Genomic DNA, 27,404 nt, shown 5'->3' with positions numbered 1-27,404 from the left:
CTCTTCTCTCCACCCAGAGTCAGCCAGGAGAAAGAGGAAATGGTGAGAAAGAACAGCTAGTCTGGCTCCCGGATTCTCTGCCGCACCATGGCACAGAGGAGTGTAGGCTGGGGATGCTCTGACTTGTGCTGGCTGGCCGTGGTCTCTGAAGTGAGCACACATCCGATGGAGAGCGCCATTGTGCAGTCTGTTCTGTCCATTCTCCTGACACGGCCCCTTCACCAGGAGGCATCTAAGCCACCTTTTCGTGTCTGTGCCCAGCGGGGACTCCCTCACACAAGGGACAGGAAGGTTTCCACTTCTTTGGCCCTGGGTAGCACGAAGAGGGCAGGACAACACAGAAGATCTGCCACAAGGTACTGGGTGTGGCCCCTTGACCGTTTGTAAATAGAGTGGCAGGGCCTCTGGCTGGAAGGCGTGGGCACCAGCCCGTTGGCGTTAGTGATGGCACCCGCTGTCGCAGGGGATTACTGAGGCTAAGCTCAGTTCCAGGCCCAGAAAAGAAAGAGGAAAACACTTCTTGGATATTTGCAGAATAGCACCTACTTGCTCCCCACATCAGGATTTGTTGTGCCACATCTCCTGCCAGGAGCGGGCTGCCTCATCTCCTGCCAGGAGCCTTATCATTGCTTCTTGAGACTGAAGCTCTTCTCCTTTGCTGGGAGCTGAGCACCCCCAAGCACAGCTTGCTGCTGGTCCGTGGTCCACCGGAACCAGCAGCTCCAGATATTGTTTAAAGTGCCATCAGTCGTGGCAGGGAAACCGAGAACTCTGCCGGATACAGTAATAAATGTCTTGTGTAAACATTAAAAACCTGGGCTAGTTTGAAGTCTAAAGGCATATTGTTAGTTCATGATTTGAAATCTGAACCCTGCTTTCTTAGAGAAGGGTTTCAGTTCTCCTCCCAGACTGAGGCCAGCAGAATCACGTGGGGTTTTTTTATGGGTAACTTCCATGCACCAGCATCATGGAGTCTCCAAGTTTGGATAAATATCAGGGCCCTGCCTACGGCATCCCGAAAGCTGGCATGCTTGCAGTCCACTTGCAGTTCGTGTTCGTAGGTATCTAGAGAGGGAGGAAGGAGTGCTAGAATTACGGAAGAATGAATGCTTGCTTGTTCTAAATTTATCTTTCCTGTTTCTTGTAGCAAAGTGTTTGTGTATCTTTATATGCTCCAAGGCTGCAGACAGTTTCCCTCTTCTTTGCCATTTTCCCTTTCCGCTGACTGACATTTACTGCTTGTCTATCTTTTCCTTCATTTCATAGACTGTCTCTCCCCTCTCTCTTCTCCTTTTATAGTTTTCTTTCCCCAAACCCTCCCTGTTTTTCCTTCCTTTGTCCTTCATTTCTCCTAACATCCCCTGTCCAGTGACCAGTGGCCGAGTACCCTATTCATCCAGGAAGACACGTGAGTCAAAAGCCTGGGCGTTTTCCCTGGCCAGTCAGTGGGGAAGTGGTGGTGGTGCTGGAGATTCGGGGGGGCAGTATCGCCTGCAGAGATCCAATGTGCCAGCTGCTCTGTGGATTTTTTCCTAGCTCTTGAGATGAAGACTGTTTCGGTTTCAGTGAGCGTGCGACTCCGAGTACTGGAAATAAAAGGAGCACGCAGGAGGAGGGCGTTTGGATGTTTTCCCTTGGGGAGGTCTTTGTTTAAAATTTAATGTGCTGCTTTTTCTCTCCAAGAGTAAAAGAGGGATGCTAGTTCTTCTCTGACTTGCTGTGTCCCTTTATCTCTGGAGCTGCTGAGCTCTCCTTTCCTTTCCCCATCTTTCCAGCCCAATTCTATTAAGCTTCCACTGGAGCTGTCCCATTTTTAGTAATGCCTCCTGCTGCTTTCCAGTCTGCAGACACTGACCACTACAGAGACGTTAATATTCTGCGGTTCGGAGTTGAAAGATTTGCCACACTAGTTCAGCACAGCAGGGCCAAAAGAGCAAGAAGTCAGGCACCAGTCCCTTCCGTAGTGGGTCAGGGTTTTTCTCTTCTTCTTCCCAGACTGCCTCAAGGGTCTTTATAGGAAGACACCAACTTGCTGTGCAGGTTTCCAAGATGGGTTCTGACTAAGGAGCTGCCTTTCTTGGGAGTGCTGAATGTCATTTGAATGATGATGGATTGTGGGTAGGAGTTTATTGCTTCCAGCCAGAATGTGAGTAAGCAAAGCTCATTGATCTCTTACTGTGATCTCTCACTGAAAGGAGCCTTTCCACTCTTGAGCTGCTTGCTTTCTTCCACATAAAAAGGGTTAATTGTAAAAGAGAAATGCCAGTGTACTGTGGTGCAGCGCAAACCACTGTGTGTGCAGTGGGTAACAGCTATTCATTGTCAGGGCCGGATTGACTCGTTCCTGCCTCACTTCATCTTACGGAAGTCAGTAGTGGTTCCCCTTGGTCATGCACTTCCTGTTTCCAGTTTTCCAACCCGTATTTACGAGTTGCACTTAACCATGTGAGTAGACCCATGAATTTCAAGGCTAGTAACTGCTACTCCCTGTAAGAGAAGCAGAACTGGGCCCTGAATTCATAGGCACTTATGGCACTCAGGAAAAATTCCTTTGTAGAAGACAGAACCATAGATGGTAGAATTGAAGGGAACCTCTTGGGTCATTGTTTCCATGTTGAATTACTTCTGGTCTTTTCCCAGTTTTATTCTTCACTCATTCAGCATGTTTTACAGAACTCCATTAGGGTAATTTTAGAACTCATCTGCTGAAGACAGGAATTGTTGATTTATGAAAGAGTTTTTTGAGTGGTTGGTTTTATTTCGTGATTATCAGCCAGGTGCACACAGAAGCAAATTCTTCTTCTTCGAGTGCTGGCTCATGGCCATTCCATGGTAGGTGTGCGCGCCTCCGTGCACAGTTACCAGAACTTTTTTCCCTTTAGCAGTACCCGTAGGGCTGGATTCAGTGCCCCCTGGAGCCCTGTGCACATGCCGTGGTATATGAGGTGCTGCCGGCCCTACACCCCCTCAGTTCCTCCTTTCCCCCTGTGACGGTTGCTGGAACTGCTTTGGCTTGCATCGCGAGTGCTCAGTCCCTTTTGTTCTCCGTAATCGTTTGTTGTTTGTCTAGGTAGGTGGATTGGAGCATAAGTGTTGTTAATAGTGGTAGTTAGTCACGTGGGGTAGTCCCGGCTGGGACTCTGCTGGGAGCGAGGCCGCACCGAAGCCAAATAGTGGAGACTCGCTCACCACCGCCAGAGCCTGTGTCTCCAACCAGAGAGCCACAGCCAGCTCCTGGGCGTGGGAGGGCGTCCCTGCACCTGCCGGCACCGGCGACACCGGAGGCATTTCAAGTGTCACAGACCTTGTTGGCCGCACCCACGCTGCCCGCGCCCTGGCCTCCACACAGAGAGAAGGGGCTGGTGTCACACGGGAAGCCTGCTTTGGGATCCTCTGGGAAGCTCAGGCAATCCCCGGAGCGGGGAGGAAGATCTCCAACAACTCAGTCACTCCGGGTGGAGGGGTCAACACGGCGCCGCTCCCCCAGAAGTCGCTCCAGGTCCCGGTCACCAGAGCACCCGACGTCGGCAGGACATGGGCTGAGGTTGTCCTCCCGGCACCGGTCACGATCCCCGGCACCAGGCGAAGTTCGTTCCAGGAGGCGGCACCAGGTTGCCTGTAGAGGCTGCTCCCCAGAGGGAAGTTGGCACCGCTCCTGCTCCCCGGCACCGAGGAGTTCGCCCGCACCGGTGCAGCGCAGAACCCGGTCGCCGGAGGCAGACTTGGCAGGCAGAGGGAAGCGGCGCCGTAAGTCATCGGTGTCCAGGCGCCGCTCCGGATGCTCCAGTTCGCAGTCGGAGCATGGTTCCCTGCATCGGCACCGGATCTCGTCGTCATCACGATCGACGATGCCGAGAGGCTGTTCTCCAGAGCGACAGAGCGCCCACAGATCGGGTCATCGCTCCCCCGCCCCTCGGCACCGCACAGCGGGAGCCTCCGAGGTAGCCCCCCCATGGTCGTCTGACAGCGAGTCGGTGCCTTTCGAGTGGGCAGTCACCGGGCGAGTCGTCGCCACCAGCAAAAGATGCCGGAGCACCCTTCAGCTCGGGATGGCCTCAAGGGCAGTGGCCACCCCAATGGCCGCATCGGGGAGCCTGGGTGCCGCTTGCAGGGATAATTACAGCCCACTCAACCAGAGCTCAAGCTTCATCCACAGCCTTCCTAGCGAGAGTGCCTGTGCAAGACATCTGCACAGCCGTCACCTGTGCACACCTTCACGTCCCACTGCGCCATCGCCCAACAGGCGCGGGACGACGCGGGCTTCAGCGGAGCTGTGCTGCAGGCAGCTCATCCGTAACTCCAGCCCACCTCCGAGGTGTTGCTGTGAGTCGCCTACAATGGAATGGACGTGAGCAAGCACTCGAAGAGGAAAAGACGGTTACTTACCTTGTAACTGTTGTTCTTGGAGGTGTGTTGCCATGTCCATTCCACAGCCTACCCCCCGTCCCCGCTGCCGGAGTTGGCGGCAAGAAGGGACTGAGGGGGTGTAGGGCCGTCAGCGCTTCATATACCACGGCATGAGCGCGGGGCTCCAGGGGGCACCGGAGCCGGCCCTATGGGTACCGCTAAAGGGAAAAAAGTTCCAGTGACCATGCATGAGGGCATGCACTCACCTATAACGGAATGGACGTGAGCAACACATCTCGAAGAACAGCAGTTACTGGTAAGTAACCGTCTTTTTCTGCAGCTGGGTATTCTGTATATTTATAAGGCCTCTGTTAAAGCCACAGAGAGAGGCCGAGATCGACATTTTAAAACTTATGCGCACAATCTCAGTAATTGTATACGTCATTTTTGAAAATGTGGGCCACAGTGTTCTTCTAAGTTGTTCAGATGATAGCAAGTACGAGCAGTTCTTGGTATCACCAACTGTTAAGTGACAGCATGTATACCGATGAGAAACCATAAAATCTTAGCTTTATAATAGATTTGTAAAAATGTAAATGAATAATAAAAAAGATTTCCCACCCCAGGAACTGATCCCATGAAGCCAGGATTTTCCATACACAAGTCAACATCCTTTTTCTAAAAGTTTTCAGAATATGCTTTGTGTAGGATGGGATTGATGCTTCCCAGCCCTTGGTGAGCAAAGCAGTTGTATTCTACAGGATTGTTGGACGTCTCAAGGTTTGAATGACAACAATAGGTTATAAAATGCATCATGGACATGGCACAGCGTTCTGAGCAGACGCACCAGCCGTCAAAGACGGAGAAGATTATGGATCTGTGCATGAAAGGATCCAGTAGCCTCACTCACCCCGTCTGTGCTGGCCTGGTCAGGGCTAGCATGAAAGGCCCCTTCCTTCTGTGGCACACGTGGGTAATGGATGTTTGCCTTGTGACTGATTCCCATCATATACATGGCGACCTTGGGGAGGAGAAGTTCTTCGTTTTTCACTTCACTACAGACAACTATTACATTAGGGACGTATAGCCCATTTCCTTTTCTTTACTTTTCCCCAAGATTCCTGCTGTAACAGACGCAGCTTCCGTCCAAGTTTTATTCTCTGTACTCTTTACTGTCACAGAAAGGACATTGCTTATTCTGTTTAAAAGGTGCATTTCCTGTTTGCTGTTTTTAGTAAATCTCTTCACTGTGGTGGGACTCATTCTAATAACTTGTAACGAAACCCTTGAACTCTGCACATGTTGGGTGTAATTATGGATTAGACTTTACACCAGTGATCCAATAACATGGAATGACAATGGAGTTGCTGAAGGATGTACTTGTCAAAACCACTCGAACTTCTAACAAACTCGACAGCATTAATGCTGTTACGGTTAATACCGAAGGAGTATTCCCATAGCAAACTCTAGGGCCTTCTGGGTATTATGAATGGTCTGTGGCCTGTAGCTAAATGTAAGCCTTCACGGGATTCTCGCTGGTGGCTCACGGCTAAGAAATATTTGTATATGGGAGTGGACAAGAGCAGTCAGTTTAAAGTTGGTTAGGAGCAGGGGTGGGAGAAATCATTCAGTGATTCATTTCCCTTGAGGCTATCCATAGTCAAATAGCTCTCACCATCAGGAGGTGTTCAGCTTAAACATTCCCTTTTTTTACTTTGAGCTCAATACTTGTGGTGGTGGTGCGTGCGTGCGTGCGTGTGTGTACACACACCTACACACAGATCCCTCTCGAACTCTTCCTCCTTATGCTTTGGTACAATTTAAATGTAGCTGAGATTGTGACTGTGCTTCTCGGCTGCCTCCTGCCCCTGGTCCCATTGGTTGGTGGGTTCTCCAGGAGTCATTGGCATATTTGCCTTTTCTTAAGGCCAGATCCTTGCTTACCTGGTCTCGCAGTTAAGTCAATGGGAGTTTGTATGTGTAAGGACCCGTGCTTTGGCTGAAATACAGAAGCTAGAAAGCTCCTGCCTATTACCAACGTGAGTCTCTGGGTTTATAAAGGGAGCTGTTCTGTTCTTTGCAAGCCACCGGAGGGTGGAACATCTGTTGTTCTTTCCTTTGATGTAAGTCCTGCCTTTGTCCTTTCATACAGAAGTATGTCGGGCCTAATCCTGCAACCTGCGTGCAGTCAAAAGTCCCACTGAAGCCGATCAGAGTTTTCACTGCATTAGGTCTGTACGTTCTGTGCAGGCTCGGAAGCGTTTGCTAGTTCAGGAAGCAGAAGGACAGTACACATGGAACAAACTGCATGGGTCTGACAAGGTCCCTCACCAAAGGCTCTTATCCCATGACTTTGCTTTAGCGGGAAGGTCCTCTTCTGGATCAGTAACTGGATAAAAGACAGGAAACAAAGGGTAGGAATAAATGGTCAATTTTCAGAGTGGGGAGAGAGAGATAGTGGGGTCCTACAGGAATCTCTAGTGTGCCCGGTGCTGTTCAACACATTCATAAATGATCTGGAAAAAGGGGTAAACGGTGCAGTGGCAAAATTTGAAGACCATACAAAATTACTCAAGATAGTTAAGTCCATAGCAGACTGCAGAGAGTTACAAAGGAGTCTCATAAAACTGGGTGACAAAATGGCAATTCAGTGTTGATAAATGCAAAGTAATGCCCGTTGGAAAACATAACCCCAACCAACTATGCATACAAAACGATGGGATCGAATTAGCTGTTGCCACTCAAGAAAGAGATCTTGAAGTCAGTGGATAGTTCTCTGAAAACATCCACTCGATGTGCAGCAGCATTTAAAAAAGCTACCAGAGTTAGGAACCATTAGGAAAGGGATAGATAATAAGACAGAAGATACTGTAATGCCACTCTATAAATTCATGATACGCCCACACCTGGAGTATTGTGCGCCGTTCTGGTCGCCCCCTCTCAAAAAGGATATATTAGAATTGGAAAAGGCACAGAGAAGGGCAACAAAAATGATTAAGGGTATGGAACAGCTTCTGTATGAGGAGAAATGAAAGACTGGGACTGTTCAGGCTGGAAAAGAAACGGCTAAGAAGGTTATGACCGAGGTCTGTAAAATCTTGACTGGTGTGGAGAAAGTGACTAGGGAAGTGTTCTTTAGCCCGTCACATAACACAAGAACCACCCAATGAAATGATTAGGCAGCAGGTTTAAAACAAACAACAGGAAATACCACTTCACACAACCCCGGCAACTAGTTCCACAGATTTATTGTGTGATGTGAAGGGCAAAACTATAACAGGGTTCAAAAAAGAATGAGACGTTCCGGGAGGACAGGCCCACCAATGGCTGTTAGCCGAGACAGGGAGGCAGCCCCATGCTGTGGATGTTGCGAACCTCTGAGGGCCAGAAGCTGGGACTGGGTGGCGGGAGGCATGATGCCCTGTTCTGTTCATTCCCTCTGAAGCACCTGGCCTTGGCCACCATCAGAAGACAGGGTGCATGGCTGAATGGGCCTTTGGTGCCCAGCCGGGCCGTTGTGTTCTTACACACACGCATTGTGCACAGGACAGTGCATGCATCCAGCAACATGCTGCGGTTACAGCTTACCTTCGGGAAACATTGCCGTTTAAGCCCATAGGGACCGATCCTCAGCTGGTGTCAATCCGTGCCGCTCAGGGTGAGGTTGGCACTGTGCTAGTTTACAGCCGCTGAGACCGTGACCTGCTTTCTGCACCCAGGGAAAGGTCACTCTAGCCTTGCTCTCTGGTCTGTTAAACTCCTTTATGCTTCGCCAGCAATGCACAGCAGCCTGAGAGCCAGACAAACTAGCTAGTTGAGGATTCTCCTGGTGCAGAGGCACGGTGGGACTGGCTATGTGACCCCCACCGACACAGGGAGTGCGGCCAGGTCATCTCTACGCCCTGGTGATTTCCAGCTGCTGTCATGGCTCTTGGGAAGCCAGATGTAAAGAAGAGTAGCCCTGAAGCCACCTTTGGCTTCTCTGGTCCTGCACCACGTGTAACCCAGCCACTCCAGAACATCTGACTGTTGGTGGGAGAGGCGTCGCTAGGGGAGGTCATTCTTATGAACAAAATGCAAATAATACAGACTGCACAAGGAACAAAAAACATGTAAAGGTGGAATAAAAACCATTCTGTATACATAATCCTGCTTCCAAACTTTGCACAACAACAAACAACCCACTTCAAGTTGGGAAAAACCTAACACCTCAGGAATAGACCTTAGGAGAACATTGTAGTTGTGTCCAAAAATATAGACACTATAAAGTTTGGAGATTGGGAATGAAAGCTTCCCTCTACTTTTATAATAACAAAAATCCTAGGGTCACTTGTCCCGTAACACCATTGGCCTTCCATCTTTCACCAGGATAATCTTCATGCCTGGTTTGCGTGAACAAGTTTACAAAGTTCTGAAGAAGTGCTTCCCGAAGGGCTTTGAAAATCCAGCACCAGTTCAGAAAAGCACCAGTATGTGTACAGTTCGTGTACAGACTCAGAAACATTGGGCTGGAAGGGACCTTGAGAAATCGCCACGTCCAGCCCCCTGCACTGAGGCTGGGCAAGATAAACCCAGACCATCCCAGACAGGGGTTTGTCCAGCCTGTTCTTAACACCTCCAGTGCCGGGGATCCCCACCCGCCCTGGGAAGCCTCATCTGGAGCTTAGCTACCCTGAGAGTTAGAAAGTTTCTCCTAATATCTAGCCTGGCCGCAGATTAAGCCCAGTGCTTCTGGTCCTGCATTCGGTGGCTTTGGAGAACAATTGATCCCTGTCCTCTGTAGAACAGCCCTGAACATATTTGAAGACTGGTACCAGGTCCCCCCATCAGTCTTTTCTCAAGACTAGCCATGCCCTGGTTTTTAACCTTTCCTAACAGTGTGGTGCCCAGAACTGAACACGGTACTGCAGCGCCAGATAGAGGGGGACAGTCCCCTCCTGTGTGCTGCACACAGCACTTCTGTTCAGACACCCCGGAAGGATATTCGCCTTTTTCACAGCTGTATCCCATTGTCGACACGTCTGCAGTTTGTGATCCTCTCTTAACCCCCAGATCCTTTCCAGCAGCAGTGCCGCCTAGCCCCCGCAGCACCTGGATGGCAGTGAGTGCGCATGACACAGCCCTGGTTCTGTACATCCATTTCTCTGCCTTAAAGTGAGACCTACCCACTATGCCGCTCCCTTCTCTTACTGCACTGCTCTTGTGAGGGAGGGCTCTGCGCTTAGGAGGTTTGCACCCTAGGTTCGATAGCTGTGTGTCTAACACGCCTTTTGTGTTTGGAGGCTCCTTTTGGAGTCACAGGGTGACCAAGCATGTATTTTTTATTGGATTGCTTATGGGCTTGAAGAAGCCAGGAGTCCGGGGCGTTTAAGGTGAACACAAGTGCAGTTTGGTTTACATGACATGCCTGTGAACAAGTAGGGGAAGGTTAAGAGGAAGGCAGTCTGCTAAGAGGCATGCTTAATTTTTGGCACCGCTGACTGTGACAGTACAGGAGCAGAGGGAAGGTTCTTGGCTGTTGTGGACTTGGCAAAGTGTATCGTAAGTTGATGACCAGGAGCTGGGGCAAGAGATGAGCAGGAGCCTTTGCACTGAGGGAATGACTCAGATGCTGCTGGCTCAGCCACTGTGCAGCTTCCCGGCTGCAGTGTGAAGTGTTGAAGGGAAGGATGAATGCACACGCTTACCGTAGCGGGACAGTCATCCCGGCCAGCCTGCTGGCTACCTCTTTGGAACGGTGCCGCAGAGGGGCTCTGCTCTGTCACCCTCTCTTCCCTTTTTCCAGCCACAGGGTTTCTGAATGAACAGTGAACATTTGAGTCCCATGCGCTGTAACTGCTACGTGGCTGGTGACATGTCGTCTTGCGCTTCATGACTGCAGAGGTATAACTGGGGAATTCTCCCACTCTGCCCCCTGGTATTTCAGTCACAGACTGGCATATTTCCGAATTTGGTTTCTCATCTGATGCCATCAGAACCATGCAAGAAGTCCAGTTTGGAGTCACTTTCCCAGGCAGTCTTCTTGCAGAGAACCCTGATAAGTTCCTCAGTGAAGTTTTTGAAGGTGAATAGACAATAATTATATTTAAAAAAAAAAAAAAATCTCAAAGCCCGATTTCAATTTCTTGTATATTTCTAAACAGTCTTAAATTACATATGCACCTTCATTTTCCAAAACATCCATTCTGTAGCTGCCATGTACGTATTATTCTTCATCAGAGTAGAATCAATGCCCTCCAGGCCAGAAGAGGTGTTTTCCGTATCATTCTCTTGGACTTCAGTGCCTTGAATCTTACCTGTCAATGTCAAACCTTTTACCTATGTTATGCTTGGCTCCATGCTGGAGTTTTTTCATCCAAACATGCTACCTTTGAGTTCCCAAAATGCTGCTTCTCAGTGCAAGGAGGTGGGAGACAGCATCCCTGCTGACCTCAGGCTGTGGTTTGAAGCGGCCCCTCTGTGCATGTGTTTTATTATTGAAATCTGGTGAAATAAAGCCAAAGAATGCAGAGGTACATTATAGCAGGAAGAAAGTCTTGCCTAGAACTGGAATCTGAGATTGACAAGTGTGCATACAGATAAAATCAAAGGGGCCATATGCCATGATGGAGACTGTACACCAGAAAAAGACGACAGAAAGACACTTATTGGTCACTTTTAGTGAATCAGGAAGTGTTTGTTGATAACTTCGTTGGCTTCGTGGGGCCATGATCCTGTACTGGGTCTCATGGACTTTGACATCTGACTCTGATTAGCCTCTTTATTTTTCCTGGATCTCTTACCACCTTTCTCCAGCTATAATTTCCCTCAAGGCCTTCGGCAGTAAAAGTGCCTGTGAGCTGGGGCTGCAGGAGGAGAGAAGATGCCACACAGCGAGGAGCAGACTGTTGCTGGAGTGTGTCTGATTTGCACAAACCACCCCCTGCTCCGAGGAGGGGGAGAAGAGATTTGAATGAAGAGAATGAGGTGATAGATAGGGTAGGAAAGTGTCTGACTGTCAAATGTAGCTGTTTAAAGCTGCCTCTGCTGCAGCACATAGCTGTGGGTGCTGCTGGCTCCTGGGGCATAGTGAGGAATTGACTTGTGTAGCAATGACAGCTTCACCTGGTTTTATTACCTGCACCTTTCAGAACACACGAGATGAGCACGGCTGCGTCCGCCCGTTTTATCCAATCCGAGGGTGGTGGACGGCCCTCCCCAGCCGCGGGTGCCGCCGCCAGGTAGCTAGCTGTGCAGGAGTGCCCCACGGCAGCTCCTGCTCTCCAGTGGGGTTGCTGCTGTCACTTACCCATGTCGAATCATCACTGAGGGCTTGTCTCCACGGCAGCGTCCACTCGAGCGGGTGCTGCCGCTTCCCTCCTCGAGTCAGCCTAGCGCAGGGGAAGCTGGTGCTAGGAAGGATCGCCGAGTCCTCCGTAGCACCAGCTGCAGCCCACGCCGCCGATGGGCCGGCCAGCTCGAGGTTAAGACACCACGTCACTTGAACTAGAGATCTGTGTGCGCGAGTGGGAGTAGGGACAGCACGCGAGTAACGCTGCAATAAAGACCAGCACGAAGAGGGGTTCTGATCGCCTGTAGCTAACTCCACAGGACCGCCGCCTTGGCATCCTGGTGAGGTTTCATACAGCCCTGGCCAAAGGGTAGAGTGTGTGGCACGCCTGCCTGCTCGCTGCGTCACCTGGAAGATATTTCCCACCCAAGCCGTCAGCAGGTCCGTTTTCCTTACTCGCGTCTCTTACAAGGAGCTGACAAACTACTGCTCACCTCTCTGAGGTCTCAGAACAAGGAGGCTTTTCTCAGCAGAACAAGCCGTTTTGCGTCTGACCCAGCACTCTGAGAACTGCTGGTACTAGTGCTGTCAGGAGCTGGGCTTTCCCGGAGGGCCTGGACTGACTCCCAGTATGAAGAGAATGGAGGCAAACCGCTTTTCTGTGCTTCTGTTTCTTTGCCAAAGAAACTCGTCAATATTCTACCTCCCTCTTATCTGTAGGCCACAGGAAAATGTGCTCCTGTGTTTGCTATTTATCACGTCCCAGCCGCATAGGTGGGTGCTGTCTGAGCTCTATGGGGAGGATATAAAAGGTGCCGTAGGTGGTGGTGTGCTAGCCCCTGGGGCACCGAGGAGCACCGAGCACCTACTCTGCTCTCCAGCAGGGCTGGCTGCGTCCGCCAGCGGGTTGTTTTTCTGTTTATGAATGAGGGTTGATTTCCAAAGCTCTCAGAGGCTTTAGAAGGAAGAGGTTATGCAGGGGACTATTAATTAACTCATTAACATTAAAAGCACTCAGATGTTAGGGTCGCACCTGGAGGCCCCAGCCAAATTCAAGTCCCAAATGTGCTAGGCGCTGTACAAGCGTAGTAAGAAACAGTCCCCGCCCCTGAGACTTTACAGTCTCACTAGGCAACACCGACGGAGGGGAAACAGGAACAGACAGGGAAATGACTTGCTCAAGGGCGCTTGGTAGGTTGGCAGCAGAGCCCGAAATGAACCCCTCTTGCGGCGCCCTGTCGCCAGACTGCGCAGCCTCTCTCCGGTGGTACTGAGTGCAGCACGGGTCCCTTCCTCCTGGCCGTTCGCTGGCTGGTAGCGAAGCCTTCGCCTAGTGCCAGTCACCGAGTTGGATGGTTGCTCTTTTAGGTTGCTGCTAAATCCATTCAGTTCAGTGCAAGATATAGGATTTGGGGGGCCAGGGGAACAAGGGTCCCCAGTTGTGAAGCTCTGGATTTGGAGGTGAGCCCATGTCACAAGACAGTGGAGGCAAAAGCTGCAGCAGAGCTCCCGGTTGCAGCACTCTGAGTGAAGTGGCAGCGCTTGGTCCTCATTCCATCCCGTCACTCGAAACACTCCCAGTAACTCCTCCTCGCTCGACCTCTGCACGCTGCAGGTGGCTGCAGGCTGCCCGTCCCCTCTGGGCAGAGCTGCGTAGCCAGGTTCTAGAGGATGTGAACGGATGCCTTTAGCCCTCACTCATCCTTCTTCAGTTGATTCGTCGTCTTCTGGGAGTGAAGTGTCCAGACGTGACCGCACTATTGCTGTGCCAGCCAAAACCGCCTGAGCTCTTGGTTCCTTGTTACATTGTCAGTTCATCTCTCCTTTGCTGTCTATTGTCACTGCCCTGTAGATCTTTTTCCCTCCCTGTTGCATCTTTCCAGATTCCTTCCCCCTCACCCCCCATTGGGATCTGTGTTTTGGATCATTACTTCTCTCCTCACTAGAATGCACTCACCTCCCAGCCTCGGCTTGCCTGCAGATTGCATGTTCTGTGTGCTCCCAGACCGTCTTTGAAGACATTACATAAAGTGGGACCTAAGACTGGCTGATGCAGTACCACCCTGGACACCTTCCTGCAATGAATTCATGTGGTTACCATTGAACATTGCTCTGTGCATCCAGACCATCAGCCAGGAGCTGCTATGCTAATGCTTATCCTCAAGCCCATTTGAAGACATTTTGCAAATAAAGTCCAGATATTGTATCCGTGCTGTACCAAAGTCCAGATCGATCACATCTGCATTCCTTTCATGCACTAAGGGCCTGATCTGGACAGAGCAGGTCTCAGGATCAGTTCTGTCAAAAGCATCCATCGTGTTTTCTGACCAGGTTTGGTCTTTCTGAACTCCCGATGCTCAAACATTTCTCATGGCTCTCTTATCCTCAAGTTGTCTAAGGTTTTTTTCTTTTGAATGTTTGTTCCATTATTTTACTAGGAAAAGCACTGTGCTTTTAATTTGAGGGAAGCTTTGCTTGCTGAGAGAGAATCCTTATTAAAGAAACTCTCGTGTACAGCGTTACATTTGTTTCCTTACATATCTGCTTGTGCGATTACTAAGAGAAGTGTTTTAAAAGTGGCTCAGTGTTTCTTTTGCAGCATTCGAAACAACCAGACTTATTTTCTGCTAGGTTGAGAATTAACTCTCCTTTCTTCCCTGTTCCTCTGCCCCCGCTGGAAAAAGAGAGAATGTAAAAAAGAAGAAAGGATTTGCATTGTAGTTGTGATTGGCACAGTCTGTGAATGAGAGGTCATTTCATGTGGCTGTTTCTTTTCAAGCGTTCCTTTTTCATGCACACTGTATTCAAGCCAGAAGCATTCTTTCTTTTCAAAGCTTCTCTGTCTGTGTCTTTCTTTCCCCTTCTTTTATTTTTCATCCCTTTTCTTTACTTTTGCTGTCTTTTTATTCTGTTTTTCTCCACCCCCTTGGGGCTCCATTTTTTCTCTCCTCCTTCCTCTATTCAGTTCCTTTTTGCATCTTTTTTGAATAGCTCTTCTATTTTCAGAGAGGAAAGGGAGTGAGTAGAAGAGACGTCGTTTCAGCAAAGCGGAACTTGGAAGTCTTTCTTTCCCTGTTTATTTCACTTAAAAGCAAAAACTGTTTTTCAGGGGAGAGATTTGTATTAGGGGGCTTTTGAAGTGAACCTACTAAGACAATGGTGCCAGCATGGTTAGTCCTGGGATAGTTTCTTCCTCCTTCCCTCTCTCAAAATAACAAAAAGCAAAGCTTGTTTACAGATAACTCCATAAATGCTTTAAAGCCTGTAGATTTTATTGGCTCTGCTTTGCTCCATGCTCAGTTTGAAATGCAGTGGTGTGGTTGGCACTGAGGCTGGGATCAGAAGAGGAACAACTGCTGTCCCTGGACTCTCCCCGTCTCCTCCACCTTCGGCACTGTATCGATTAGTTACATTCTGATCCTGGGTTTTATCACTGAGGCTCCGAGAAGTGGTGATAAGGACACTATCAATGAGAACACAGAGCTCCCTAAGCAGGATCCTGAGGCCGCCCTGCTGCAGAGCATCTGAGTGAGCAGCGCTGCCTCCAGGAGAGTGACAAAGGCTTGAGGAGATAAGACCAGGTTTGCTTGGTCTTTGCGCCGGGGAGAAACGTCGCACTGGGGAACTTGGGCTGCGGAAGATCCTCCGAGTGCTGGGCTCCGAGGCTGTGACTGTTTGTTGTCGGAAGCCCACGGTGCCCATCTGATGTGGACAGGCACAGGCTGCTCAGTCTGACAGACACACGGCTTTAGAACGCGAGGATCTCTACAGCCCGGTTTGACGCCGGTGTTCCACGCTGCAGCACCCATGCTCCAGCTTAGCACCACGCACAAGGGCTGCAGGGAAACGGCTCTCGATTTAAATGTGCAGTGTTGCTGTAGCCATTTGAGGGACAAGGTGGGGGAGCTTCAGGATTCCCAGACCTGAAGCAGAGTCTGCATGGCTCAAAAGTTTGTCTCTCACCAAGAGAAGTTGGTCCCATAAAAGATATTCCCTCCCCCACCTCGTCTCTCTAAATGTAAAGGTACGAGAGAGACCCGAGTACCTGGGGCCAGTCGGTCACCATTTAGAAATACGTACTAGACAAGTTCCGGAAGAAAACGGTCCATATTGACGTCATGGTTTTTAAATCTAGCGCCCATCTGCATTACCATCTCCTGACTCTCATGCCTGCAGTGCTGTTTCCTGAGCAGTGCTCAGTGCGGCGGTACAGTGCTCATCACACTCTGCTTGGCGGAGGGCTCCCTCTCCCAGCTGTTGATGCTTTTGCTGAAAGGAGGGCTTACAGTAACTGTCGGCACCAGAGCATGGATCCTGTTTGGCCAGTAGGACCCTGCACATCAGCTGGACACCAGCTCGGTCTGGATGTTACCTGCGGTTATCCAAATGAGGTGAAAACGCTCCATAGTTTTCGCTTTGAGCAGAACCGTGGTGGGAGAAAGGCTGACATTTGCCGAGTCAAACTGTCGAAGTGTAAGGGACTGATTTGTTTCCACCGAGCAGCAGAACTGCACCAAGTCCATCAAGCAAGCCTGCTAGGAGGCATGTGGCGTTCCCAAGCACTCTCCAGGTGTTGCCAAGCGAGGGTGTTTTTCAGAACAATAACCATGAGCAAAGGTTCATGTTTCCGTGGCGACTGCACATGGGATCCCACGTTCCTGTGAATGGGAGAAAAACAAGAAAAGCTGAAATAATGAAGGAATCTGTTGGGTCGAGCAGGGAGGAGAAAAATCCCTGGGCACTGCGCTGATCCTGGCAAGGGAACGCTTTCGTTACCAGCATACCAGTCCTGTCCTCCTGATTGATAAATTGGGAAGCCTTTGAAGAAACCTTGTAGTATTTGGGTGGGCCTGTCCTCCAACGTGCAGATGAGAGGAGACGGGGGCAGCCCTTGGCAGAGGCAGAGCCCTGGGTGTGGAAAGAGCGCAGGATTTGAGTTGGCTCCGTCTGTGCACAACAGCGTGGGGAGGAGACGTTTCACCTTCTGGGGAAAGGCACGTGGTAATGAACCTGTTCTGTTCTAATGGCATTGCTGCAGTACCGCTTAGAGAAAATGCTGGTCAACGGAAAGTGATGGATTAGGCAGTGCTGACTCCGATCCAGTCCTCCCGCCCCCTCACCACCTCTTCCACTTCCTGAAGGATGCTGTTTTCCATCAGCTGCTCTTTTTTCTGTTCCTTTGATCAGGGCCCAAGCATCATTTTTCCGGGCCCAGTACAAGCTTATATCACGGGCCCCTCCCACACACACACCACAATCCCTCATCCCAGACGTACCATCTCATGAGCCAGGAACAATGTTTTCCTCGTGGTAATGGGGCTGCAGCCTGGGCTGCGTCCCCCAGGGCCTCCAGGCCACGGTAAAGTGTACCCTCCCCCCCCATGTGGGGGCCCTGCCTCTGATGGCCATGGTGATACCAAGTACAGTCAGTTCTCTCTGTTTGCATAGGGCATTTGTGTTTCCCCCACTAACGTTGGTTTTCTTGCTTCTGAGTGCTTTAGATAAAAATGGACAGGGGGGACACAGTAAAGTGAAGTGAGGGCCCTTTGCCATGTATCTAGAGCAGGAGGATTATAGAGCGAGAAATGACTGCGCACAAAGTTCTCACCGTAGCAATCAGTGAAACTGAAATTCTCTTTCCCCTTTGCTTTCTTGACATGTGGGAACAGAGGATTTCCCTGCGAGCTTGAGTATGTCTGTATGTATTTTAGGCAGGAAGGCAAGGTGTAGGTTTGGGGTTAAGATGAATAGATTCCCACATCTGTAGGGGGTCTGAACAATGGAGATGGCCTACAGGAAGGGCTGGTGTTGAATTAGTGGCACTGTGGCTAATGAAGGAGGGTTTTTTGGTTTTTGTTTTTTGGGGTTTTTTTTTTTTTTTAAAGTGAGTTTCAGATAATTGTAACCCAGGGATAGAGAAGGAACATTGGAAGAGATTAAAAGAGAGAGAAAGCAAGCAAAGGACAGAGGTTTGGAATAGAGAGGGAGATTAGGAGATAGATGAAAGAGAAAAAAGAAAGATAAGAGAGAGAGAGAGAGACAGGACAGATCCACAGAGCTGAGCTAGGTGTTGCTAGGGAAACGGAAAGAATGAGAGAAGGGAGAGAAATAGAGAAGAGACAAGGAAGAAAGATAGTGGGGGTGGGGGAACAAAGACTTAGAGAATGAACGTTTGGTAGAAGAGGGCGAGTGAATTCTGACCAGTAAAGGGAAACAAGAGGGGGACGTTCTGGGTCATCTAGCAAAAAGAAACTTGAATATTTTTCCCTGGGATGCCACAAGAGTATTTTGGATCACTGCTCCGTTCCCCTGGAGGTAGATTACTTTGGCTTCTGCTACCACTTGTACACTGACCCCTCACGAGCTGAATTTCCATGGACTGAAACGTTTCTTCTCTGTTCCAAGAAGGCTTTCTTCACAAACGGGATGCTGTGTCGGGGCCACACCTGGTAAAGCGTAGGAGTGCCGAAAGGAATACTGCCTGCTGGCACGTTTCAGCTTATCACCGATAAAATGGAGTTGAATAGGAATCTCTTCCTTCCAATCTCTTCACTGTTACTGGGGCAGGGAAAGGTGAAGAATGTGGCGGAGAGGGAAAGCGATGGCTAGGTAGCGTACAAGTTGTGGCAATGTGTGAAGAGAGCAGGGCAATTTCTGTCTCTTTGCTGTCTAAGCTTTGGTCTCTCCACAGTAGGAATCTGTGAGCTAGCCAGACTGTCAGGTGTGTAATGTCACTGTATGGTAACAGGCCAGCTAAAGCCAGTAACCCAGCTTCATTGCACTGCGGCACCAATTCTCAGAGCCCGGGTCAACTGATATGGGCTCACAGGGCTTGGACTGCAAGGCGAAAAATAGTCATGTCGCTGTTTCTGCTTGGGCTGGAGCCTGGGCTCCGAGACCCGCCTCCCTCACCAGATTTCCGAGCCTGGGCTCCAGAATACCTACGTGTTTTAGCCCTGCAGCCGAGCCCAAGTCAATCTGAGATTCAGCACGGTAGGTTTTCCTTGGCAGCGTCGAGGTGCCCATCGACGCTGCAGCCACTGGGTTGGAATGCAAGGACTGCACTAAGTGTGTACGCAAGTCTGGAGGGGCAATAAAAGCTCCCCCATTGTGCCTTACTGACGGGGCTTGCCCTGATGTGGGGTAATGAAGTCATCCTGCATTGAATGGGTATTGTTGCCCTTTCTTCCCATAGCAGCATCCAGTTTTGATGCCAGCATTGCTCTGTTGTCAAGCAGTAGTGTATGTCTGGGGCTTGAAGGCCAGCTTCCCGGTGGAGGAGAAATCAGTGACTGGGCGGAGCGTGGGTACGTTCTAAGTGCGGCTTGTTTTAACTGTAGACATACACCAATCCTGGGACACAGGTTGCTAAGCAGCATGGAGGACAATTTCTTCTTTCAGGATCTTCATCCAGGACCAATGCCCAGGTCCCAAAGAACAACTCTGCTTCAAGAATTGACTCCAATTGGAGGCCAAGGCAGAAAGCAAGATGCTCCCCTGCTGTTCTCACAGCTCCCTCTCCTAGAATTACTGCCTCTGGACAGAACCCTGCATAGTTCAAAAACTCAACACACACACACAGTATGTCTTCCCAACACTGAGCACTTGCTCGCACACTAAGAAAAAGAACTTGGAATGCTGTGATGAATGATGCCTGCCATAAATAGAGAATACAGATTTATCAGAACTCACTGCCTAAGCAGATCTGCTTTCTAAGAAGATTTATGAAAGACCCATACAAGCAGTAAAGAGCAGAAGGGATCGTCCATCCTTGAGTTTGAGGACCTGGCAAAGACTTGTGCCCTTAGATAAGTAGAAAAGTGAACAGGAGCAATTTTTTTTTTTAAACTATCTGTATAGGATGCATAAGCAGGCTTACAAATCATTCCCATACAAGCATTTGAAATGTAATGGTAATGGTTTCAAAACTGAGCTTTTCACTTTTTGTTTAGAGAAACGTTTTGCTTTGCTGATCATTCCGTTGTTCTGTGGTCAGGGTATTAGAGGATGAACCTCCTTACATCACCCAGGAATTGTCTCTGCACATTTAAAAACAAGAGACAATTATGTCTTCAATAGGCTTGCTTTGGTTTGTGAATAAGCAAACTATAAACATTTAAAAAAACCCTGTCAAATGCAGCCCTTTTTTGCAAGTAAGTGTATTGTGTCTGGGGGAAAAAAGATAACCACGTATCTGTGTCAATTTTCTGTATCAATACTCAATGTTACAGAACAATTGGCTTCCTGTATTTTTTGGAACCATTCCTCTAATTTTGGATGACTGGTTTTTCTTTTCCGGTGTGAGGTTATCAATGGTCTAGTGACTATGAAAAGACAAACTATTCGTTCTTTTGTGTGAGATCATTTCTGCTAGGAATTCCCACCAGAATTGCCAGAAGATCATTTGGTAGTGAACATCCAACAGTTTGTAATATGGTATGGATTGCATCACAGCACTTCACTAACAAAGGCGACCACCATGTGGATATACAATCACCTCCTTCCCCGACATCTATCACCACCCAGCCTGTATATATATTTCATCTTGCGGGTGTAAGGTGCCACTGAAACAGTATCTGATGTATCTTTGTCCTACTACAGTTGTGGTTGGTGACCCTCTTTTCAAATCAAAGCCCTCAGCCCTACCAAATCCTTTTATCATAGTGTCATCCAGCCATTCCCTTGTCAGGAAGCTTGCCAAAGGCTGGACTTACGTTTGTTGTTTCCTTATCATCCAGAAGCAATTGCTTTTATTAATGTTAACTTTCTCCACCAAACAAAAGTTGAAATACATCATCCCTAACTTGAAGTGACCGGTACCATGGGAGACTGGGCCAATGACATTTGGTTCTGACCGATACCATGGGAGACTGGGCCAATGACATTTGGTTCTGATTGCTTTAAGAAGAAAAAACATATATTCGATAAGCAGCTGGCCAGTTATCTCCATCTCTTCCTCCCCCATTCTTTACAACCCCAGCTCATCGTTTAGGTTTATTTGCAATGGGAGTTATCACTGGTGATAAAGAAGGTGATCTCTAGTTCTGTTCTTGGGACAGAGAGGTTGGGTACAAGGTTCAGGAAGGCGTACAGCAGGGAAATTGCCACCATGTTCTTGCTCTGTGAACACAGTGTTAGGCTGGATTAGTGCCACCCTCCAGTGACTGTTGCTTTGAAATGGTTGGCTTGATAGGCCTATATAACGTTTGGAACAACTCATCCACCCTGCTTCCTGGCATTGAGTACCCACACTCACGCCATCTTCGTTAGAATGTGTGTGAAATATAAATCTCTATCTATCTGCTACAGATTTATTTGGGGTGATTTCTAGGGAGACTTTGAAACAAGATAGACATCCCAGACAAAGCATTCATTTTGGCCCCAGTTTACCACCGTACCTAAGCACACATGTAACTTTCAATCTTACTGCAGTCCTCCGTGCAAAAGTGCCCTGGCCAATGCAGAGAGTAAAGGAGACAGCAGCTGAAGGCCGTGGCCTCTCACGGGCTGGTAGATAGAGTGGGAATCCATGTAAGGAAATAGGGGCTGGAGGAAAGCAAGGGGCAGTTGAGTAACACTGAGAGACCACCCAGGGTAGGAGCACTAAATCCTGCAGCCAGGAGCACAGGTCCTTGCGGATGAGCCTGGATTGTACACTTGGTCGGCCAGGAAGACTTTATTAGCCACATCTTCTCCTTACCAAGTCCACAGATCAGTCCAGTACGGTTCAGGCCAAACCTCTCAATGGCACAGACAGAGCTGGGTCAGAGTCTTCCAAAAATAGCCGCTCACTCCTGATGTGTTCATTTTTGGGGGATCACCTTGAGGTCCCCAAGGGTTTTTTTTCATAGTGATGCCACTGACTTCAGCTGTAACTGGGTGCTTGGCATGTCTGAAACAGGCAGGTGCATCTAACCACCGGGGATGGATTTTTGTAAGACAGCCAGGTCCAAACTTTCCCTGGGTTGACTAAGGCCACTCGGGAACACAAGTGATTTAACTGCCATGCCGGGGCTAGCAGAGCAGCCGTGTGGGAAGGCAAGTCGGGTGAGACAGATGGATTTCAGCTGAGGATTTTGGACCAGTGCAGGAAGGGCTGGGTGAAACAGAGTCAGTTAGAACAATGGAGGGAAAGAACAGAGAGGCGAAATGGGAAGTGTCCAGAGACAAATAAATCTCTCTCCAGCACAGAATGTGTGCTGGCATCTAGCGAGGAACACACCCGAGGTTATCAAGAGATGAATGTGTGTTTTGTTCTGTTTTGTTGAAGTGTAGGAAAGAAACTATGAGATTTCCATGTACAGGTGAGACCTGGTAAACTGTGTGATTAAAAATAAAAAGGGAACAAGAAAGAACTAGATAAGAAACATGCAAATGTGTAATGAACAGGAGAGCAGAAAGGAGGTGGCCGAGAAGGGGCATTTTAAACACAAGAGGGCCGTTGAGGAAAGAATTTAACTTTTAGCAATCAGCATTTACAAAGAAGAGCGGGCCAGAAGAGATGTCATCTCCAGGCACAGGCTGTTTCCCAGAAGAGGGAGACGAAAGACCCACGCAAATCCAAATGACACCAGAACAGGAAATGAGAACCTCTGCCGAGCCCAGTGGCATCCAAGAGACGAAGGAACAGTGCCCCTGTCGCAAAGACCTTCGGAAACGCTTTGGCAGCCACGAGGAGGACAGTGAAACACCCACATCCAGGGATTCTGGAGAAGGTGCAGGCGCCTTCCGGACATGTCAGTGTAACTTCAGCTGTGGGGACGATACAACCCCCATTACCCAGGGTGGCGTGGGGGACTGTCGATAAGTGAGTGTAGCTGATGAATGAAAGATGGGAGAACAGGTGAATACTAAAGGTTTTGAAGCAGCATCATACAAAGCTGAACTGACCAGACCATCCGTGTGGAACACAGGAAGAACTCCTGTATCTGAGCGGCTGGACGAGCATCCTGGGAGACAGAGTCTAGGCAGAGGGGACTGGGGGGAGGGAGCTGTTGCACTGCCACAAAGGTCCATCTTGGAGCAAATGCCATCCCTTTTCTATACTGCAATCTGGGAGAAGGAAGGTTCAGCTGGGGGCGGGGGGAAGCTGGGTATGGGGGTGCGACAGCGCTGCAGCCACGAGCCAGGAAGATGATTCTTGCAGCAGCAGCATTTTGAATGGCTGTGAAGCAGAGCAAGACCCGTGTGTCAAGGCCAGAGAGGAGAAGGTTGCCGTTGTCGAGATGCAGGGTGATGAGGGCAAGGAAAGGCTGGGTCTCAGAGAGTGACATGACAAAGCCCCACGCTTCAGGCACAGTCTGGCTTCGTGGCTCTGGAGACCAGTAAAAGGTGAAGCTGCGAGTACAGCCCTGAGTGCAAGGGGGCTGGGGTCTCGAGGGCTGGAGAAGGGGCCCGTGGAAGAAAAGCAGCAAGAGCTCAGTTTGGGGCTTTACCTGCTTCCTTCTCCCTTATGCAAGGAGCAGGAGATGTGGAGGTGAAGCCAAGCATACACTGCTCCCCTCCGACAGCTTCCTCCCTGGAACCCTTACCAGTGTCAGCACTTTCCCACGGCTCACCTGCCCTGCTGCATGCTGCACTCTCTCTGCCTCAGGACAGGGCAATTTGGGCCTCAGTTTCTTGGCTGGGTGAATAGTTTGGCCCTCCAGCAAAACTACAAAGTTCTCCCCTTCCAGGGCCCACTAAGAAGTCTAAACATAAACCAGTTCGTCCCCTCCCAGAGCTGAATGGCCCCTTCCCTGGGTGACCCAAGCTGAGTGGTGCCTGGGCCCTGCCTGGGGATGAAGGGAGGTTTTTCCTTACCCTCCCTGGAAGCCCCACTTGGAGGCCCTAAATGAGAGCCAGTGTCATCGGTGGGTGTTCTGCTCCTTGCACGTCTGAGCCAGTGCCGGGCGTGGCACTGCAGTTACAGGGCTCCCTCGCAGCTCACAGGACCCTCCGAGAACCAGAACCATCCCAAATGCCTGGCCTTAGCGGGATGAGCCAGTAACGTGTGTGCTGGCCACACCTGCCCCGACATGGGCCAGCAGCTTCTGCTGTGTTCCCCACAGTCTGTCCCTCCCTCGCCAGAACTCCCGTTGTAAAGCAGGAAGGGTTCAAACTCTGTGTGCTGCTCTGAGCAGCCTCTCTGTGGGGCTGTGTGAGTGCCCAGAGCGAAAGGCAGCGCCTCCTGGCACGGCACATGCACATCCATGAGAGCCTGCTTCACCCTCCTTCCAGGACCAGGATTTCTGTCCAGCCAGAGATCCCCGTCAGGACTTGCTGGTTTCCTTTTTAAAGAGCCCAGCATCCCTGGCTAGAACTCGCCTTGGTGCGTGCGATGCAAAGTCCTGCTGACCCTCCTCTGTTCTGACTGGCATCGTGCAGCTCTGCCCTGAGCTCCCCCGGCTCTGTCAGTGCGCCTGAGGCCTGGCCTCGGACCTCCGCTACTTCCGTCCAGGGCCGTTTCTGAATAGACTTCTCTAGCAGCTGTGGGCTCTAGCTGAGACCCACTAACCGCAGTTGTGTTTGGGTGCTAAGGAAGGTTTGTCTGCAGCTGAATGGCTAACGTACTGAGCCACCGCTTGGCCACCACGTAACCTGGTCAAACCCCAACTCTGTGTGCTGAAAAGAACCACTCGCAGGCTCCGGCTGGGGGAGAATCAAGAAGGTTGTGCAAAAAGGAAACTAAAAGTGAGGAAGTGAAACAAAAACGTTTGTCCGATTCCCTATTTCTCCCCCATGCAGCGTGTCCAGAAAACCTCTCTGCAGGCTGCTTTCCTGGTCGTTGGCTAACCCCAGTTCTCTTTCTCTGCTCCCTCACTCACCAAGCCTGTCATCTTGTGGGTGAGGGCATAGAAGTGTGTCATAGAAAAATCCAAGGGACTGATCTGTGCACACGCAAGCCAGGTGTTTGGTTCACTTCTGCCCATGCAGGGGAGCACAGATCCCACCACGTCCTGTCAGTGTCCTGGGGTGGGAATCCAGAATTGTTTTGCACTGAAGGGTTTGGTTTTGGAGGGTTTTGTTAGTTGTGTGTGTGTGTGTGTGTGTGTGTGTGTGTGTGTGTGTGTGTGTGTGTGTGTGTGTGTGTGTGTGTGTGTGTGTGTGAGTGTGTGAGAGAGAGAGAGAGAGAGATTCACTTCCCTCTGCCTTTGGGCTGTCTGAGTCTCCGTCTCTGAACCCCTGCAGCCACGGAGGAAAAGTATCACTCCCGTAGAACTGGAGAGAGAGAGAACCTGTTGGGTCCTATCTAGTTCATACTCCCTCCTCCTTTCCCCAGCCCTGGAGAATGGGGCAAGTTAGCTCCCTACACTCTGTTCTCTAGGGTTGTCCCAGTTTTGAATGTTTCGCTTTGCATAACCCTTCCTGTGCACGCTAGCTTTCGCCCAATGGCACCAGAAGCAAGGTGAAGCTGAAGTGGGTGTGATGGCTGTAGTCTGTTTAAAACCCCTGCTGGAAGAAGCGGGTCTGTGATCATCACTAGGTGTGATTACAAAATCAGCAGCAGGAATCTGTCCCTTGTGTACGTTGAAAGGGCAGGAGTCCTCTGCTCATGTGGGTCTGGCCACGGCTGGGGAGAAGCATGTCAGCTGTGAGGGGTGGCTGTTGATCTGCTATGCCTTGGACCAGGACTTCAGTTGTATTCCGGAAAATAAGATCAAGTTGTCACAATTAATGGGTTTCCCTTCCCCTCAGATTTACTTCCAATTCCTCCTTGCAAGAAGAGAACGCTGGCTCCCCGCCCCTGCGGGTCTCAGGCTCTGCACAGGGGACCTAGTTCCTGCTTTTCACTCCATCAGCCCTTTCATTGAGAATTAGATAGCTGGCCTTAAGAAGCCAGTCTGTCTAGTTTGACTTTTCCTCCCGGGGAGTTGCTGCATGTTCCCATCATCCAAGTGCCTTGGGTTTGCATTTCTTGTCACTGCAGTCCAGGCCGCTGTCTGAACGCCGCTTCTACCCCAGATGTCTGGAGAGCAGCCCTACCTCCTGTGGTGCATGCTGGGAGGGAGCTCTGCAGTGACTGACAAATGGATTAACGGGCCGGAGGGGCCAGGCAGGCGGATCCTGGCAGTAGGTAGGGGTTGCAGTGGTGGCTTTGGCCCCGGTGGGGTGCAGTGTAACACAGGCAGACGGGTGTAATCTGCTGAGCGAAGCGTCACGCTGAGCTAGAAGGCAGGAACCGCACAGGTGGTGACAAGGTTCCCATCGTCGACGCGCAGCACTTCCCAAACTTTAAGAATCACGGCTTTGGAAACGCCACGGTCCATTATATGGAGCAGATCAGTCCTGAAGCAGCTGGGTGGTCTAAAATGCGGCGCCGTCGTGCTGGGGACCGTGTGCGCTTCCTGTTCTCTCTCCCTAGCCCGGCCAGTGTCGGCGGGGCTGCAGGGGGACGCATACGCTCTCGTGGGAAGCGGGTGTCTTGCTTTCTTTGATTCCTTTGGCTGAATAGAGAGCAGTCCTGGTGGGCTTCGAAGGGGGCTGGGCCCTCCTTGGAGGGCAGGGCAGGGCAGCTGGCTGTGATATGGGGAGCTAGAGGGTTTCCTTGGGGGCCAGGAGGAACACGGAAGGGCCTCCCAGGCAAAGAACAGAGGAGCTCAGTTGCCGAAGGGGTCGGCTTGTGGTGGCTTGCCCAGCTGGTGAAGGAAGAGTGGCCGTGGGGCAGGAGTGGTCAGGTCCCGGCTGACTTTCCGTGTCCCCCCGTTCCCTGTGGCTCCGCCACACTCTGCGCGCGCACTGCCCGGCTGTCTCTGGAGCAGCAGCTGAGCTGGCCCGGGCGCTGGGGGTCCCGGGCGCTGGGGGTCCCAGGCCCTGCTGTTGCTGGGAGCCGGCAGCACTCGGAGGCTCTGAGGTGGAGCTGGTAGCGTCACAGCTGTGTGAAGAGCTAGGGCTGCGACCCAGCAGTCGCTCCGAGCCTGCCCTTAGGGGACGCTGCGGGCAGGTAAAAGATGTTGAGCTTTGCTCCGTCCTGCTGGCAGGCTGCGTCTGGATCCCCCGGACGGCGCGGGTAGCCTTGGTGAGAGGTCGCTGGGGCTGGGGGCTGCGTGGGGCTGGGGGCTCCCTAGGGACTAGGGGCCAGATTCTGCATTCTGGGCCCCCAGGAACTTCACTGCCGTGGGTGGAGTTGCTCCGGGTGCTCCAGGGCCAGGGAGAGCAGCGGGGGGAGGACGTGGGGTAAGGTGGGTGCAGGGCAGGGTCTGTCCTGCTGTGCTGCGCGCTCCAGCCCTGCTTTCCAGCTGCTTGCTTCTCCTTCCTCCTCCTCGCCGCCCGCCCCCGCCCCCACCTCTCTCCTTCCTCCTCCATCGCTTCCTTCCCCAGGCCCCTTCTCTCTCTCTCTCTCTCTCTCTCTCTCTCTCTCCTGTCTCCCATCCCCCCTCTCCTCTCTTTGTTTCTCTGCCTCCACACTCCCCCTGCCCCCCCTTCTCTCTGTCTCTTCTTTCTTTCTCTTTCTTTTCTCTGCACTGGCCACCTTCCCCCACCCCAGGCTAGGACTTCACATTCTTCCCAGGCAGCGACAGCTGTGTGGACCTTCCCTTCTCCCCAAAGCCGGCAGTCAGGACAGGACGGGACAGGACAGGAAGGGCTGCAGTTGCTCTGTTCACACAGTGCCGTGGTGGAGTAAGGCAGGCTTGGGGATTGCTGTGCTCCTCCACCTCACCAGCTCTGCCTTTCCTTTTCCTCTTAGACAGAGAGAGGAGCAGGAGCTCGGGACCCTCCAGCTGTTGCATTCTTGGCTGAGTAGACGTGCCCAGCTGTGCTCTGGAGCCAGCAGGAGCCAGACTGGGTCTGGGACTGAACAGGTACG

The 27,404-nt window shown here is 50.8% G+C and overlaps 1 protein-coding gene across 4 annotated transcripts in view; it reads left to right on the top strand.

The window, feature by feature from the left end:
• ZNF710 (zinc finger protein 710) overlaps nucleotides 1-27,404 on the top strand; it is a 52,741-nt gene that overhangs the window by 10,628 nt on the left and 14,709 nt on the right. For 2 of the 4 annotated variants that reach the window (XR_010921264.1, XM_067555414.1), the window contains exon 2: nucleotides 27,289-27,399. The gene's annotated coding sequence lies outside the window, so the exon portion shown is untranslated. Of the gene's footprint in view, nucleotides 1-27,284; nucleotides 27,400-27,404 lie in introns of all 4 variants that reach the window. The other 2 variants (XM_067555415.1, XM_067555416.1) reach the window with 1 other exon arrangement.

This window comes from Emydura macquarii, unplaced genomic scaffold, assembly GCF_026122565.2.
Source record: "Emydura macquarii macquarii isolate MOO-44397 ecotype Brisbane River unplaced genomic scaffold, CSIRO-AGI_Emac_v2 contig_1644, whole genome shotgun sequence".
NCBI lineage: Eukaryota > Metazoa > Chordata > Testudines > Chelidae > Emydura > Emydura macquarii.
This window is presented reverse-complemented; position numbering and strand designations above follow the sequence as displayed.